The sequence below is a fragment of the Semicossyphus pulcher genome, unplaced genomic scaffold (genome assembly GCF_022749685.1).
Source record: "Semicossyphus pulcher isolate SPU_LCO1_2020_fin unplaced genomic scaffold, fSemPul1.0.p SCAF_11, whole genome shotgun sequence".
Classification (NCBI taxonomy): Eukaryota; Metazoa; Chordata; class Actinopteri; order Labriformes; family Labridae; genus Semicossyphus; species Semicossyphus pulcher.
In genome coordinates, this window is record NW_027211615.1 from 30,187,766 (window position 1) to 30,192,639 (window position 4,874).

Consider the following 4,874-nt stretch of genomic DNA (forward strand, 5'->3'; position numbering starts at 1 on the left):
TCCTGCTGCTGACACCACCTGAGGAAACTGCAGCGAGCAGGGCGGAGTCACACAGAGGAGGAGCGGCAGGAGGTCTCACTCTGCGATTGTTTCCGGGGACCATAAACACACACTGAAAATCTAGTAGGCTGCAGGAAGTTTTTCATTAACGGCAGTTTTATCAGTAAACCATAAGTGAATTCACCCGCCTGAACTGAACCCAAGACCAAGACCGAAGTGTCTTGAGGCCTGTCTCAAAAAAAAAGAGAAAATGCTCCTCCTTCTCTCCTGATTTATTCCCTCAGTAAACATGTTCCTAATGAGTTTATGATCTCAATCTCTCGTTTCAAGTCTTCTTCAACACAGCATGATGTTCATTTAATAAATTATGGTCCCATAGAGAGTCACAGAGACAATAAAACAGGGGAGGATTTATGACTTGGGTACCTTGTGATTGACAAAAGGATGACTGACAGGTCAGCAATGACTGACATTAAAAATTACTAGAGAATCAGTCAATCTTTTTCCTGATGGTCATGTTTGCTTAGGTCATATCGAGGCATCAGTAATCATTTCTAAATGTTTTTTTTATAACCACAGTGATAATAATAATAGAGATTACAGGTTTAACCAAAAGTCTGCTTTATTTACATTTGCAGAGTGGACACAAAGCTCCATGCAGGATTTGAAAATATGTTACCTACATTGTAAAATTCCCCAAAAGTACAGTTTAAAATTTAAATTTACTTAAATACATAGCCTATTTTGTTATTTGTGTACATAAAAAGAACACTAATTAAAAAAAAGAAAAGAAAAAGAGTTATTTCAACAACTAACAGTTCCTAAAACTAAATGACGATTAAAAAAAATAATCCGATGCACAAAAACCTGTAAAAATAATAACAGCCTCTGTCCACCTGGTAATGACCGAATCACTTTGAACCGGTTTTAACTGGTTTCCTAACAGTAGTGTCTCATTGTGGCTCCTTGTGCCCATTAGCCCTGAGATCCCCAGAAGCTACGCTTTTAATAAAGCAGGTCAGTACTCTGTTGCTGTCTTTATATCAAAGTTTTAGCCACTTGAAAAAATAAAAAAATAGCAGACGAGCAAAAAGCAAAAAGCATTTGTTTAATTATGTAATGAAATAAAACAGTGATGGGAGCTGCTGGCTAGTCTGGCACAGCAGAGCTAAACGTTAGCAAACACGACTGCTTAAATTTGAATAATTTCGGTTAATGGAGAACAAATACTAATCAATAGAAAGTAAAAACGCGCGTGTCTGTGATTTATATATCGTAGAAATTCATAAAAATCGTATTTATAAAAGTTGTGATAAATGCGATTAGCGCGTTAGCCGCGATTGGCGCGTTAGCATGCCGCGTTGCCAATCCTTATTAGCGGACTAGCCACATTACTATAGCTATTAATGTGGTAGCAGTCACTGTGTGTTGGTTGTGTGTTTGGTGTTATGAGCTAAGAAAACCGCCTCTGTTTGAGCTTTTGGCTGCTTAACTTGACTGAGCAATGTTTCCTGGACCCTGTGAGGAGTAACTCTGTAGGCTAAAGCTTGGTTCTGAACAACAGCCAGTCAGACCACCGTGCTGGATTGCTGCAGCTTTCATCATGAAATCCACCATCAGCCTCGTCAAACCTCTCCTCGTCTGTACTCTACATTTCCATCATTTCTTCATATAACATAAAATGAGCTGGTGAGTACAAACTAACATTGCAACTGTTGTTTTTGTTATTTGTTCTTGCGTGAACTTGTAGGTAAAGCAGCCATTGTGTCAGATCACTGAACGTGTCTACCTGATTCTCATTTTTCCCCTTCCACTTCTGTTATTTACCTACTTTATCAATTTAAGTACCTCAAAGGTGCTGTCAATTTACAAGCTTTTTTATCAACTTGTAATTTTGGCTCTACACAGACAACAAATAGCAGCCGTTGCTTTTAGCTATCGAGTGCGCCGTCTTCTCAAACATAGACAATCTTTGTCACCTGTCTGAAATGTGGAGCACGGGCCAACGACTCACACATACCTGCCTGTTTCCTTTTCATGACGTGAAAGTGTCTAATAATCGTCTTAAATATACTGTTTTGTAAAATCCGTTGTGTGGCATTAATGAGTATTTTACTATTAATTACTTAACTCATTCTCTTTCTATTAATATTTATTGGTGTAATTTAAATGCAATAAAAATGTTCCACAATTTATTCACATTTATTCAGTTAGCAGATTCCTTGTTACTAGATGTGCTAGTAAGTATTACCTCAGAGATTATTTTAATTGGGCCAAAAGGGGATGATATGCTGTAAAACAGGTAATTGTATAATAGTCAAAATACTGCAGTACTTCTACTGTGATACTTTAATTACATGACGCTGAGAATAATGCAGTACTTTTACTGTGATACTTTATCTGCATGCAGCTGAGAATACTGCTGTGTGTAAGTCATCTGTCTATCTTTATATGTTTATATATAAAACAGATGGAGATAACGGTGAGAGAAGAAGCTGTTCATTTCTCCCTCGGCACTCTTGGTGTCTGTGTTCATCTGGTCAGAGGACACCGCCACATCCTCAGTGCAAGCCTTTAATGCATCAGTCTGACATCCTAACTAGCCAACAGTTGGCTGGGGTACAGGTCAGTGTTCAAGAAATCCCAAGTAAATGATTGTTGTTCTACTATTTGTCCAGTAGATGGAGCGAATAAACCATAGCTTGAAATCAATGGAGTACAGAGTAATGTAATGAAGAAACAAAAATGTTGATGATTGGGTTGGAAAGTTTAGACATATTGATTTGTTTTATATGTAAGGTCCCCTCAGTAAATAATGTCAACTTTGAGGCCTTTTGTCACTCAATGATCTCTTTATATGCTTGATTGCTTTATTTTTAAAATGTGTGTAAAAATAACAGAAATTGAAGCCTATTATTTTTATCCAAGAGTGCCAGAAAAATGTTTATGTGTTGATACTTGAGCTCATTTTATACAACCAAGGTAAGTCGAACCAAGGTAAGTCGAATCAAGGTGAGTCGAATCAAGGTAAGTCAGGGGAAAAAACAGCAAGAATACAATATCCTAAAGAATACGCACATTTACAAACATCAACCCCACTCATCTTTACCGTCAAGTTTTTATTAATCATAGGTCTTTTTCTGACTTATACTATGACTGACCTCACTCGTGTCCCACCACAGAAAGTAGATTGCACTCTCATATGTGTTGAATTAAATATATCGCTAGGGGACAGTGGATTTATAAATCAAATGTCCAAATAAGATACATTTCCTAAACATACTACAACTGAAAGGAAAGAATTTTTAAAAAAGTAGAGTTTCAAAAATAATAATAACAATTACAAGAAATAATTTTTAAAAAAAGCCAAGAAGAAAGTTGCTCCCAGGGGTTGTTCACGTGTCCCAATATGTTCTTTTCAGATTCAGATGATCTCAGCCTCTTAAGTTGAGATGTCTACTTAAGTCGTCTTTTAAATTGTGGTTGTTCTTAATGCTGTATCCTCTAGGGTCCAGTTCTTGGACTGTTTATGATAGTATGGTGGTCATCACTTGACATAAACAATAGAGGAGAGAAGAATATTGTTCAAAAGGTCAGCATTAGGGCCTTTCCATGAGCCTTGAGAGCCTCCTTCTGGACTAACAAAATAGCCTTTCTCAGCCAATCAGGGAAGGGCACCTGTGGCTGCTGTGTCCAGTTTCCAGCTTCGTGCTCAATAGAAACCGTCTGTCGCTGATAGTTCACCACACTACGGTTGCCTCGTTGGCAGGATACGTTATTCAATGATTCCCTCCTGGACGACTTTATTTGGAGACGTTGTGGACTGAGAGATCCTGTGCGTCCATCAGACTGTAAGTTTTACACCTCATTCTGTCTGAGGTTTAATATATTAATGTTGCTATATTTTCTTGTGTATTTTAATTCATGACTTTGGTTAATTTATGCGACCTTTGTATAATCCTCAGTTATTACATTTCATGTATGTGTGGATCAATTCAGCTACAGTTAAATGGCATTATTGCAGTAATTTCTTATATATATATATATATATATATATATATATATATATATATATATATATATATATATATATATATATATATATATATATATATATATATCTAATAACTGAGTAAGATCTGTTTGCTTATGAACCTGCTGTTGATAAATCAGGTGGATTTAAATTTTCTGTAAATCATAGTTACATAGCAATTTTGTGTTTGTTAAATATTGGGAAAATTTCATAATGATTTGATCATTAATATCTGTTACTCTGCCTTTTATTATGTCGCAGAAACCACATGTCAGTTCACAGTCCTATACAGCGTGGCTTGCGTTATATGTGTGTGCGGTAATTAATAACTGACCATTTGAGGACATCGTCTTCTCCTCCAGTTCTTACCGGACTATCTGCGGCGATTGTAAATTCATTATAAAGATTACACCTGGGGATTCTTCATAAATAGGAGGTCTTAAGATTGGGCTCACGTAACCATCGCCTTCTCTTTCACAAATATGTTGCTTTACTATTAGAATGCTGAATTTGATCTCAATCATCAAGTGAGAGTGGATGATGTTGGTGGAACGATTGTTAGACTGCTAAATCCAGCATTGACAGTGCTAAATGCTAATATGTGAAGGACATTGTAATGCCAAACACAGAGGATAATGATGACCAAGAGGAGGACGAAGAAGTGGACTGCATACTGTAAGTTTTGTCAGGAGATGAAGGTAAGCTGCTTCCTATCATGTACTATGTGTCTCAACCTAATGTTTGCTATAGCTAGCAGGAGACTGGTAGCCAGCAGCAGTTATGTGATCCTGTTTCAGTTGTAATTTAAGATCTTAAGAGTAATTAAATCTGGTTCTTCTTG